Raw genomic sequence first — 14,902 nt, forward strand, 5'->3', positions numbered from 1 at the left:
CGTACAAGAATAACATGTTTAGATTACTGCAAATATCAAGCGCATTATACGAATTACAATTCAATAATACATTCATTGTTTATAATTCCTTAAAATATGGAAAGCAATAGTGTGACACTGTAATTAAGATCAAGTCTGTTAGAATATTTTTTTCATATCTTATAAATTTTAATATGTGAACATTTTAGGATAAGAAACTTTTGCAGAACTCGTGCAAATTATATTTATCGAAAATAAGCTTAAAAATCTCTGCCACGTTAAATGATTGATGTCCCTTTTATGCTATCGTATAAAATGATAAAAGTATTAAACTTACATCCTCCATTTCCAAATCCCCCTGTGCTTTGTTGAGCAGGGTAATACCCGAACTGGGCTGTGGCAAGACCGAGCACACAGGCGAGGGCAAGGGCGACAATTGCGATGGATTTCATGGCTGCTGGTGGTTTACTGAAAATAACGATCGTGTAAATATTATGACACCGGTACAAGAATTTCAGCACACTAGCATATTATTATTACTATAATATATATAAATATACGATATATAAATATACGATATCATCAGCCGTAAAGTTTTATAATTGAGCCGTGCCATGGGAAAACCAACATAGTGGGTTTGTGACAGCATGGATCCAGAACCAGCTGCGCATCGCGCAGTCTGGTCAGGATCATGCTGTTCGCTTTCAAAGCCTATTGGAATTAGAGAAACTTTAGCGAACAGCATGGATCCTGACCAGACTGCGGGATGCGCAGGTGGTCTAGATCCTGTGTCGAACCACTATGTTGTTTCCCATGGCACGGCTCAATTTATGTGAAATCGTGATAAGTTCTTTTTGAGAGAGAGAAAAAAAGAAGCAGATCTTCAGACATCTAGCTTTTATGCTTTTGCTCTAAAAATAAGAATGGTTTGTCAGCTAAAAGGCAATTATATCTAACACTTTGAAATGAATTAAATACAGAATATATAAAAATAATTAATAACGCACGATATATTGAACTTTTGATATTTAATGAAAATTATATTACGCTGATTTAATGGTTAAAAAGTTATTATTTTATTTAATCTCAATATATAGGTAAATTGTACTTACTATGTTTTGACTTTCCGATTCAGAAGTGATGTTAACATAAAAATCTGGCAAATATATACCAAATTTCAAACCGTTACATCAAACATCATTTATTTCCGGGTAGCCATAACCTGTCAAAATTGGTCTGTCTTACAACGTTAGTATAATAATACTTACCAACGATTACAACCAAGGTGTTCCGATTCATTCCTTCCGGCGATTTGAACTTGAAGGAAATGTCATTTCATTAAATCTTGTGTATTCCGTGTTTGAGAAATCAATTACATAACATGTCCGTCTGAACATGTCCAGTTTTATGATGATGACAGAACTTTTACTGAATGCATATTTTTTATGAATAACGATAGATACTTATTTTAAGTTTTAAATTCCGGTATAACAAAAAGGGCCTTTAAATTTACGTTGCTTGAAAATCACATTTTCAGATGTTATTTAGAGATACCATTTCAATTTTCTCAAGTCTCTTTTAAAACATATGTTTTGTATATGAAACGTGTTTATACTAGTATTAAATACATTCTAAATCCATCAAGGTAGTTCATTAAAACGTTAGGGGTGGGGGCGGGGGACGGAAAGATATATATGAGGGACAGTCCGTAAACTAACGCAGCTCAGTTAGTTTTAACTTAACGTTAAGATTACACATATATTTTATATATATTTGTGCTTTTATTTAATATTTTAAGTGTACAGTGATATGATTAGCAGATACCACCTCTATTTTAGTGTTAAGTATGCGTATTATAATTGTGTTTCTTTTACAATATGTACAGTCTCTAATAATTCAATTTTAAGAATGGCTATCACGGTACAATATGTGCTTTATCTGTGATGATGAAATTTTAATTTGTGCGTAGATGAGACTTAAATAAATAGATAAATGAATAAATAAATAATATCAAATCCTCCTTTTTGATAGAACCTGACATTGACGCTGTATTGTTCTTCCCTTGTAACTTTTCTCTTCAATTTGTAAATTTTAGATATTGTAGTGTATTTTTGTGACATTTCAAAATTTGGTTGAGGATTTTCAATAAATACATCTATACTAAAATACAGACTGACTTTCTTTAAATTTCAATACGTCATTGAAAATATATTTGTCTGAACGTACATTAAATTTAAAAAAGGAATACTTTCAGTTATATTAATATTAAAGATATTGGCAAAATAACAAAAGGCGGGACAGCATTTCTGAACAATATATTAAGTCAAGCTAAATTTTTATAAGGTAGATTATCTACATTTCAATGCAGTATATGAAATCAAACTATTTTAGTGAAAGCCAGGCATTGAATGTCTTTAAAATGATAAGATAGTATTTTCAGTTGAAGTACACTTTTTAACACTTTTTGAGAACGTACTGTGAATCACGTATAAAAATTTCGGAAGAAAAACGGTGTCGCAATGATTTTATCATTCGATTTTTAATTTGGTCCCTTAAAAACGCACCAATGCCCAAGGGCTTTTGTTGAAACAATATATTCGGAAATAAGTATTGTTTAAATAGATGTTCTTTCTTTTTATAAAGGAGCGAAATTCATCATTATCAGGGAGGACTATAAAAACAAAAAAAAACACAAAAAAACAACACTTTAGTTCAGCTTAGCTTAAGTAAAATGCGTTTTATCATTTTTATGTCTAATATTAAGACTATGGAAGACCGATGCGCCATGCTAATTGCCAAAAGTTAAATGCCAAATAGTTCAACCATAGTTTCTGTTAAAAGTATAAATGACATTTACTTAGATAGCAACTGCGAAACACCTATTTTTGTCTTTTGTTTTCGTAATTGGATGATATTGTGAAGAAATGAACGAAATGTAAAGACTGCGTCATTTGCTTTTGTTCGATTTTTAAATTTTTTTAAAGATATGTTCATAACATATGGCTTGTTTCAACCTACATGTTGTAAATGATGGTTTTTTTTATACACAAAACTCCTGATATATCCATACCTTCCCCACCCAGCTACCCTGTAATATTGTGACAACTTATTTTATATTACTAACAGTACATCTGTGGCATTGGTCACGTTTTCACTTTGCTAACAATATGATAAAATTTGAACATTGTTATTTTCATCTTTTGAACACTTCCTTTTAAAAACACACATACACTTATACGTACAGTATGTTGTATGTACAAAAATGTCTTTTTTCATGACACAAGCAAATATTATTTATACATTAAACTTTAGTCTACCTTTTTCGACCAGTGCACATCAAGATCCGTGCAGGCTGATCATGGTCTGCACTGTTCGCTGTTCAGTCAGTAACTTTTCAGTGAATACACCTTTTGGTAATAAGTGGTACTACCCAAATTGACTGATTAAACGACCCATTTTAGAAATAGAGCGATCTGAGGGTAAAATTGTCACTGATATAAAGGTATATTTTAAAGCAAAATATGGCAAGGTAAAGAAGCCCGCGTTTCCTGCCAATTAACGACATTTGCTCAATTGAATTCGTAAACTAAAAAAGAAATGAATGTGTAGCATCGGATTTAGATTTTGTATTCAAATTCGGAACGTAAAATTTCGAAAAAAATAACAGTTCCTATCTTCAGTTTTTTTATTCCCTGAACATTATGTTATTTCGTACTGAAACGGAAATTTGCTAGTGAAATATCATAATATACATTATCTACACACTCAAGTAATTTTTGCATAAGAAAAGTCGCCATTTGGCCATAATTGTGAACCAAACAAAATAAACAGACAGGGCGCAAAGTATTGCATACTTATGCAGTTCAGAAACATGAAAATTTTCAAAAGCATCACTTAAAGTTCACACTTTATTATCTTTAAACTCACGTATTGAACAGTTAATTTAGTTTACATATTTTGAGAAGTATTTGATAAGAAATACTAAGACAACATATCAAAGTTTCGAGAAAATTAACTTAAAGGTGGATAATCAGATTTTGGCCATGTAACGGATTTGTTCGAAACTTTAGCATCTGATCATTTACACTCATTTATGTTCATTTAACACTTAATACAAATTAGATTTTCACTGGAGGTGTTTTTAAAATTTCATTTTCCTATCCTGGTTGCCCAACCAAGATAGAGTTATTTTTAATTAAATTATCATAAGTATAAATTTGATAAACATACTTTGCCTAAGGAAATGTATAAATATTAGACATATTGTAATATATTTGTAAAATATTTGCATTAAAAATTATGTATTTAGATGGAATTCATTAGAAACGCAAGTTTGAAAAATTTATTATTACCTCCCTTTGCCTATCTTAGTTGCGCAAAAAGATAGATTGGAAATAAATGAATTCAGAAGCTACACACAGCTTTTTAACTTGCATTTTGGTTCAGATTGTTCAATAGTTGATATGTCTATCAAATGCAAATGTAAAACTAGACATTGTATCGAAATAAAAAGAAATACCCAGCTTTTTATATACTTTCATATTAAAGGGGAGTAATTACAAAATTTTATAAAAATAATAAAATATACATTTCAAATAGGAATCTAACTCTATGTAATCGGTCTTTTTGTTCCTTAAATAATTCTCTACCAGAATATACAAAAAGTAAAAAATGTCATTAAATGTTGTTTAAATGTGACTGACCACCTTTAAGGTTAAGGTGAACCTGTAACGGCAAATGCATATTTCCGTTCGATCACTTGTTATCCATTTGCGGTTTCGGCATTATTCGGTATGAACGGAATTCCCGGTACTCTTATGAGCTACATTGAGGCTAGCTTAAGGTTGTGAACCTGTTACGGCAATTCAACTGGTATATTTCCGTTCCATTACATGTAATCCATTTGCGATTTCGGTATTCTTCGGTATGAACGGAAATCCCGGTGCTCGTATGAGTTGAAACATGAGTGGAATCAGGCTTAAGGTTGTGGACCTACAATGACTATAGGTATTTTTTTGTTCAGTCAAATGTTCCCCATATGCGATTCCGGCATTCTTCTGTATGAACGGAAAGTCCGGTTCTCGTATCATTGGCATTATCATCCGGAAAATTCCGAAAAATACTACATGGATACGGAAATTCCCGAACTTTACATTCTATTGATTTTAGACTCCTCGGCGTAGATATCATATGCAATGGGCAAATGCAAATCCTTGATTAAACCTTACCCTGAAAAAGTTATATAATGAACTTGTCCATCTGTCAATTTGCACTGTACCATTAACTTTTAATAGGGGTACTTTCAAAAAGATACTGACTGAATGGCGAACAGTGCAGATCACGATCAGATTGCATAAATGTACAAAGGCAGAATCAGTCGTGTCCAGCATGATAAGGGTTTAAAAAGAAATAAAGAATGTTAGTGACTTTCAATAAAATGGTTGCAATATACATGTAAGATCAAGCCGACAAAGGGCAGTTGTTATAAAACCTACTTATTAATGTCAATGTTCCCTAAGTTCAACATGACACAACATTAAGTTTAAAATTCTACATTAAGGATTTTTCTATTAGAACAAAAACGAATCATTTGTTCAGCATATTATTATGTCTCCCACACCACTATGTGGTGGGAGACGTATTGATTTACTCCCGTCTGTCAGTATGTCTGTGTGTCCGTCTGTCACAAATCTTGTCCGCAGTCTAAGTCGAACATTTCTCATCCGATCTTCACCAAACTTGAACAAAATGTGTTTGCCATTAAGTCCTCGGTCAAGTTCGATAACTAGCCAAATTAGTCCAGGCACTTTTGAATTACGGCCATTGAATTACTGATCGGAACCATTCACCCAAACCACCCAGATCACCCAAAAATTACTAATCGGAACCATTCACTCATGGAGACACACCCATGGGAGACATGCGCTTTTCTCAAAAGCAGCTTTTGAATTATTTTTTTTTTGCATTTTTGCACTTTTCAACTTTTACCCACGACTTTATAAGAGCAAAAACATGACTAATTTTGAAGAAAGAAAGAAACGCAAAAGAATGTCAAATTCGAATACAGTTTTTTAATCCCATAATACAAAATGTAACTGTTTGAAAATAAAACTTCGATATGGGCCAGAGCCTTAACCGTAAACTATGTTTATGTTATGATGTATCGGTAAAACATATTAACTCACCTGATGAAAGAAAAGAGCAAACAAAAAAGAAACATACTTTGAATTTCGCACCATTTAACTGGTCATGAAAACTAATAACGTTTACACTATGATTATTGTAATTCCAGTATCTATCAAAATCAGCAGTATGATTGGTTTAGCCGAAACATATTGGTGAAGATAATGTTTTACCTTTTTTGTATACATTCGCGCATGTTAGCGTTGCATCAAAGCCAAGTCAATGGCAGTAAAATTTAAAGGACAAAGTTATATCGCCTTTATCACTGAAAGAAGTATAAGCGAACACTCGTTTTTTTTTCCTTTATCTGACAGGCTCATCAGCAGATGCTTTGATGAAAAAAACCCCAACTTTTTGTAAATATATTAATATATTATTTTGAAAACATGCAGACAGAGTGTCATTTTTTTTTTCAAAATGATATAATAATAATGATAATCGCTATAGCCAGTCAAAGTTATGGTCCTTTAACATTATAATGTAAAAAATCAACACTATAAGTACGCAACATACACACTGAAGTGAAAGACATGAATCGAAATAACGTATTTTTATAATACGTTAAATATAGCATTTTAAATATTGTTTAAGCATTTCTTGAAATATTGTAGGACCAGAGAACGGCTGAGAACGGCTAAATGGCTCCTTATACATACCCGCTCCAATCACGTTTATTTTGAAATCAGGCTTTCAAACGCTTACCTGAAAAAGAAACCTTAGTCCATATTTTCTTATACAGAATGGAGTTCACATTTATATTATATACCTTTTAGTTTTGACCTTATATAAAACTGTTCGGAAATGTCATGATAAAAACTGGACGTTTTCAGTATAATTACTAGATAATTTGTACAAATTAAGTGTGCAAAATATGCATGTAAAGGGTAATATACTAATTCTCATACATTACAGACCTTTTAATTGGTGTAATTTTCACAAATCACATTTATTTCTGGCGCTAAATAGAATGTAATTATCCATGCAGTAATTCCAGTTTGTTGATTATTAACTGCATATTAGGCTGATTATATTTCTTGTTAGGTTTAGAGGCGGAAAACCAATTACTTCTGAAGCACTTTTTCTGTCATCACTGGAAACACAAACCTCACCCGAGGATCGAAAAGATAACTAATCTTGCGTAAGAAATATCGAACAAACCAAATAGATCAAATCAAAACTTATTAGTCTATTATAAGTAAGCTTTGATAACGAAGTAACAACAAAAACAGTAACAACAAAAGTGTACTAAAATCAAGTTGTTACAAAAATGTACTTGCAATTTACATTTCTTCTATGATAATATGTCGTTGGGATAAACGTTGCACCGACACAATTATAGATCAGATGGCGACTTTTCCAGGTTTGACGGTGGAGAAAGATCCCTGGTGTCCCTCTAGGCTTTATTTTCATCACGGGCGGACACCTGGGTAGAACCACCGACCTTCCGTGAGCCAGCTAGTTATCTTCCTCACATGGAGAATTCAACGCCTCGAATAAGCTGGAACGCACATTGGGGAGGGGTATGTAATTTGAAGTATGCGACTTTAACCATTCAGCCACAGAGGCCCCCATTCTATGATAATATGAATTTTTCAACGTTCATGTGGTGTGGCAGGAAACTACGAAGATTTTTATACTCGCCTTATTCCATATACATATACATACGAGAGAAAAGAGTTTTACATTTGTATTAAGCAAGTTTCTGTAGAACAACGTGAAAAATTCGTTTTGGATACAAATTAGCTTGCGTAAAGTAAGAAACACCAAGATGCAGACAGAGAGCTTATACATGAAAATTGCTGTGATTGGCTATATTATTTTAGGGCCATTCGTACTCAGTATTCTCGTACTTGGACATTTCGTCATCAGCAGGTCAGAAAAGTATGAAAATCCTAAATATTGGGCCAGACCTTGGATTCTGACGTCAATAATATGCTGCGATCTAATATTTCTTTGTTTGTATTTCGGTGACTACACCTGTCTAGTATCTAAGTTAAGTGTGCTGTCGACAGTTGCGTATTGGATTACGATGATGTTGCTTGGGTTTCACGTGCTGATATCAAAGTACGATCCGTACATTCTCTCTGGAAAGAAGCAACTTGCAGTCTGGATTTCTCTAATTGCTTTATCATGGATAACCGGACTTGTTTTTGCATTGTTGACAGTTAAACAATATACACCAAGTAATTTCGGACACGGTCAGCCGGACGAAAAGACAACTCTAGGATATGTTGATATTGGAGCGATATCCGGTCATGACAGATTGGATAAAACTTCTTCTCCTCTAGACGCCCTAGATATTGATTTTAAACCGAAAACCGAATTTCAGTCCATATCTTACTGTCACAAATTCTGCAAACAACATTACCTACGTGAGTACCGATATGAATTATGAACAAGAGCTTTGCTTCGACGATGAACATTTGTTTGAAATTACCGTATCATTCTATATGATCTTGCAGACTGGGTATCTTCTTTGTGCAGTGCCTATTTTCCCAGTAGTTCCAAAACGGATACTCCGCTTGATCACGAGATATATAAAGAAATGTCATTCGCCCTTATCGCCGTCTCAAAACTTCGTTCGTCAGTGGGTGAAGAAACAAAGGATGTCATCTATGCTATTTATAGAACTGCATACTGTTTATGTAGCGTTACATCTCGCCTGTCAGGCTGATGACATACTGGGTCTCTGCAAATATTATTACCAGTATGTGAACGTATTCTACCCGACAGTATTTGCTCTAACGTGTTTCATATTGAAAGACGTACGAAATATGTTATTAAACCTGTGTTCCGCTGGTTGTAGATTATGTAGTCGGGTGCGCAGCAGTACACAAACGGAGCCTTCTGGACACAAGTCTGTTGTGGACAGTTCTCCCAGACACTCTTTAGATACTAGTCAATTGTAACTGGTTACTGGCACGCAACTCTTTAAACAGATGTTTTCATGACTGTGTAGACATTTTTTTGGTAACTGCACCATTCAGAAGAGTCTTTGTATGCCACTGAACAGTTATGAACAGTTGCTACCAACATTCTTTGGAACAAGGCAGTTGTTAACAGTTCCATATGACATGTTGTAGACACAATTCACTTGTAAACGGTTTCATGTATGGTACTCTTTGTAAACAATTGTTTAAAGGACAGTTAAGACATAAGTAAGCATCTGTAAATAAGTAATTAACAGTAATTTTTAACCCACAGCTGTTTTCAACAGTGGTAAACAGTTCCCTGTATGGTATTCGTTGCATGCACTTGTTTACAAGACAATGTAGGCAGGATTAAGTTGTAAATACAATGTTCATACCACTTTTTTTGGCACTAGTTTGTTGTAAATAGTTTAACATGACATTTCTTGGCTACTAATCAGTTGTGAATAGTTTCCTTGGAAACGTCGTTTAAAAGGCAGCTCAAACAGAACAAAACTGTAAAGGCTTCATTTACAGCACACAAATCACTTGTTACTAGTTTCTTTGGATTTTAAGCTTGAAAAGGATGGTTGTCAACGGAACCCTAAGACATGCCTCAGAAAAAAAAATTGAGTTATAAATATTTCCATTATATTACTGTTAGACAACATTAATGAATTGTAAATAGTTCCCGTCATTATACCCTTAGATGAAATTAGTAAATTGAAAATTGTTACCGTCATTATATTCTTAGATGAAATTTGTAAATCGTAAATAGTTCCCGTCATTATACTCGTAGATGAAATCAGTAAATTGTAAATTGGTCCCGTCATTATACTCTTAGATGAAATCAGTAAATTGTAAATGGTTCCTGTCATTCTACTCCTAGATGAAATTAGTAAATTGTAAATGGTTCCCGTCATTCTACTCTTAGATGAAATTAGTAAATTGTAAATGGTTCCTGTCATTCTACTCCTAGATGAAATTAGTAAATTGTAAATGGTTCCCGTCATTATACTATTAGATGAAAATGTAAATTGTTCCAGTCATTATACTCTTAGATGAAATTAGTAAATTGTAAATGGTTCCCGTCATTATACTATTAGATGAAAATGTAAATGATTCCCGTCATTCTACTCTTAGGTGAAATTAGTAAATTGTAAATGGTCCCTGTCATTCTACTCCTAGATGAAATTAGTAAATTGTAAATGGTTCCACTCATTATACTATTAGATGAAAATGTAAATTGTTCCAGTCATTATACTCTTAGATGAAATAAGTAAATTGTAAATGGTTCCCGTCATTATACTATTAGATGAAAATGTAAATGGTTCCAGTCATTCTACTCTTAGATGGAATTAGTAAATTGTAAATGGTTCCCGTCATTCTACTCTTAGATGAAATTAGTAAATTGTAAATAGTTTCCGTCATTATACTTTTAGATGAAGTTGTAAATAGTTCCCGTCATTATACTCTTAGATGAAATTAGTCAATTGTAAATTGGTCCCGTCATTATACTCTTAGATGAAATCAGTAAATTGTAAATGGTTCCTGTCATTCTACTCCTAGATGAAATTAGTAAATTGTAAATGGTTCCCGTCATTCTACTCTTAGATGAAATTAGTAAATTGTAAATGTTCCTGTCATTCTACTCCTAGATGAATTAGTAAATTGTAAATGGTTCCCGTCATTATACTATTAGATGAAAATGTAAATTGTTCCAGTCATTATACTCTTAGATGAAATTAGTAAATTGTAAGTGGTTCCCGTCATTATACTATTAGATGAAAATGTAAATGGTTCCCGTCATTCTACTCTTAGGTGAAATTAGTAAATTGTAAATGGTCCCTGTCATTCTACTCCTAGATGAAATTAGTAAATTGTAAATGGTTCCACTCATTATACTATTAGATGAAAATGTAAATTGTTCCAGTCATTATACTCTTAGATGAAATAAGTAAATTGTAAATGGTTCCCGTCATTATACTATTAGATGAAAATGTAAATGGTTCCAGTCATTCTACTCTTAGATGGAATTAGTAAATTGTAAATGGTTCCCGTCATTCTACTCTTAGATGAAATTAGTAAATTGTAAATAGTTTCCGTCATTATACTTTTAGATGAAGTTGTAAATAGTTCCCGTCATTATACTCTTAGATGAAATTAGTCAATTGTAAATTGGTCCCGTCATTATACTCTTAGATGAAATCAGTAAATTGTAAATGGTTCCTGTCATTCTACTCCTAGATGAAATTAGTAAATTGTAAATGGTTCCCGTCATTCTACTCTTAGATGAAATTAGTAAATTGTAAATGGTTCCTGTCATTCTACTCCTAGATGAAATTAGTAAATTGTAAATGGTTCCCGTCATTCTACTCTTAGATGAAATTAGTAAATTGTAAATGGTTCCTGTCATTCTACTCCTAGATGAAATTAGTAAATTGTAAATGGTTCCACTCATTATACTATTATGATGAAATGTAAATTGTTCCAGTCATTATACTCTTGATAGAAATTAGTAAATTGTAAGTGGTTCCCGTCATTATACTTTAGATGAAAATGTAAATGGTTCCCGTCATTCTACTCTTAGATGAAATTAGTAAATTGTAAATGGTTCCTGTCATTCTACTCCTAGATGAAATTAGTAAATTGTAAATGGTTCCCGTCATTATACTATTAGATGAAAATGTAAATTGTTCCAGTCATTATACTCTTAGATGAAATTAGTAAATTGTAAATGGTTCCCGTCATTATACTATTAGATGAAAATGTAAATGGTTCCAGTCATTCTACTCTTAGATGAAATTAGTAAATTGTAAATGGTTCCTGTCATTCTACTCTTAGATGAAATTAGTAAATTGTAAATAGTTTCCGTCATTATACTTTTAGATGAAGTTATAAATAGTTCCCGTCATTATACTCTTAGATGAAATTAGTAAATTGTAAATGGTTCCCGTCATTATACTCTTAGATAAAATTAGTAAATTGTAAATTGCTCCCGTCATTATACTCTTAGATGAAATTAGTAAATAGTCTTTGGAGCTTGTCAGTTTCAAGTTGAAAAAAAATAATATTCTCTACAATATAGTTTTTTGTTTTGATAATCTAATCAAATATTTACATCAAATCATTTTTCTATTGGCGTAATTGAATGCAATATATATGTTCTTGTATGAATAGGCGCTTTAATATCCTGCATATGGTATGAAAATAAAGATTCTTTATATAAGTATAAAATAAGTTAAAAATTTGTTTTTGGTTGCATTAGCAATTTGCTTTTTTTTCAAGAATCAATTCAATATGTCAGTTTTTATCTGGTGCAAGTTAATGTCCTTTACACATTTACTTGATTTGTATGACTTCCTTCGAAAACATGTGTCTGTCAATTTTGCTGTTTTTATCAATGTTTTATTTGTATTATCTCTGTGTACTGAGTATTGTTGTTTTAAATGCATGTCATATTGTAAATATGCTGATTTCTTAATATGTTATCTTCAAAATAAAGGATTATTATGATCATCATCATCCTCATCATCAATATTAACCGGCTATATGTAATAACCTTGAATGGACCCAATGGTTTAAAAGGGTTGCGATAATGATAACAAGAAGTTCAAGTACTGGAACGCTTCGCTAAAAGGTAGAAGTTGGTAGTGCGAATTTGCCGGGTCAAAATCTTAAAATAAAGGTAAGTGTCAAAACTGAAAGCTCTGTTTTCATTCAAAATGATATTCAATGTGAATTTTGTGCTTTGCTGCTGTGGAATTGACATTTAAAAACCTCATGACAAACATTCAGCTGACCTGAACACAATTAGTGTCCTGAAGTTGGCTGTATTTGCAAATATCAAAACATCAGAGGTCTAATTCAGTAAGTCATCGGTTGACAGATAGTTTTGTTATGCAGAATACGTACGGGAGAGGTTTGTTTGCAAGGTACCGTGCATTGCTGGACTCCTGCTTTTGCCATCAGGCCAAATAGAATCTATATGATATTTTGGAAAATTGGTCCGTAGTTTCACTATTAGCTACGTATGGACTACAGAGTCTTATAAATGTCAACTATTTCTAATGGATTTTTAGAAAGCATACAAATACATGATAACTCTATGCTTTATTTCTTTCAAATCTCTTTGTTCAATTGATTTCTGCTGAATCGAAGGAAGATGGTCTCCGGCCGGCTTGCGAAAAATCCAAAACTGGCATCTGCTACCTAACTCTTGCGATAATAGCAACACGAAGTTCAAGTACTCGAACGCTTTGCTTACTATTTGGATAATAACAACACGGAGTTCAAGAAGTGAAAACCTTTGCTAACGCATGCCACAATTTATACAGGAATAAGTTGTAAATAGTTCTTCACTGATCAGTTCAGAAAAAAAAAACATAAAACAATTGAATACACGGACACAAACCTACATTTAAAGAATGCAGCTAACCATGCAACACAAACTTGATTTGATTTGATTTTCCAGTATGGCAAAGAAGGCAAATTCTAATATGCTTTCTCTGTTAAACACACACTTATGCTAGAATGACGTCACATGCGGTGACGTCAATGTTTTTGTTGCATCCAAGAAAGAGCGCTGCTATATTTTATCTATTGTTTTAGATGAAGGGCATATTAGAATCGAAATAATTTATAGCAAAATCGTGTTTTAATACTATTTAAGCACTCGGACAAATAATTTCACTCGGGTGCGCCCTCGTGAAATCATTAAGCCCGACGTATAAGCGCCCAGCGTGCATAAATAGTGTTAAAACACTCTTTTGCTATAATTTATTTCTTAAATACAGCATGTTTTGCTAATATTCATCCCAGAAAGAAATTTCAAATTGTAAAGAGCTGACAAGTGCTTTATAATAAGAAGAATGATACTTAATACTTGATAAAACTACTTTGTAAGAGGCTGCTTTTGTAACAGTCTCTAAACGATGTCAAGTAACAAAATGTTTCCCACCTTGGCTGTCGTATTAATAGATAAACATTTAAATCACAGATATCACGAGAATGAGGGAATTCATTTGATACGTTTTGTATTTATCTAGTGACAAGTCTAAGGTCTCAAGCAATTTATACATTCACAACATTTCACTAATGGTCAATATATTTCAAACAAACGAGTGATATAACATTACATATAATTAACTTTCTGTCAGGACTTTGAAAATTGGCAATTAGATTTATTAAAAGGGACTCGCAATGGGTCATAAGCCATGATAAGGTAACCCAAATAACTGAATATCAGACGAATTTTCTTTATGAGGTCTCTAACGACTGTTGTAAACCTTTAACTCTGCTGGACACGAGTGATTCTGCCTTTGCAACCAGTGCAGATCATGCTGTGCTGTCTGGACATGATCTACACTGTTCGCCATTCAGTAAGTATCATTTTTGGACTGCACCCATTTTAACAGCTAATGGTACTGTCCAAACTGAAAAATGGACACGTTCATTAAAGAAATTTAAGGGTAAGGATTAAAATTTATGGCTATTTCCTAAGCAACAACATCATTGTATGATTACAAACTGCCTAATCTGAAAGATCTTTGTAGGAAAACTGCCAAATCTGAAAGATCATTTTTAGCTCGACTATTCATAGAATAGTAGAGCTATTGGACTCGCCCTTGCGTCGGCGTCCGCGTCGGCGTCCGCGTCGGCGTCTGCGTCCGCGTCCGCGTCCCGATTTGGTTAAGTTTTTGTATGTAAGCTGGTATCTCAGCAACCACTTGTTGGAATGGATTGAAACTCCACACACTTATTCACTGTGATAAACTGACCTACATTGCACAGGTTCCATAACTCTATTTTGCTTTTTTACAAAATTATGC

This window comes from Mercenaria mercenaria, chromosome 15, assembly GCF_021730395.1.
Source record: "Mercenaria mercenaria strain notata chromosome 15, MADL_Memer_1, whole genome shotgun sequence".
Classification (NCBI taxonomy): domain Eukaryota; kingdom Metazoa; phylum Mollusca; class Bivalvia; order Venerida; family Veneridae; genus Mercenaria; species Mercenaria mercenaria.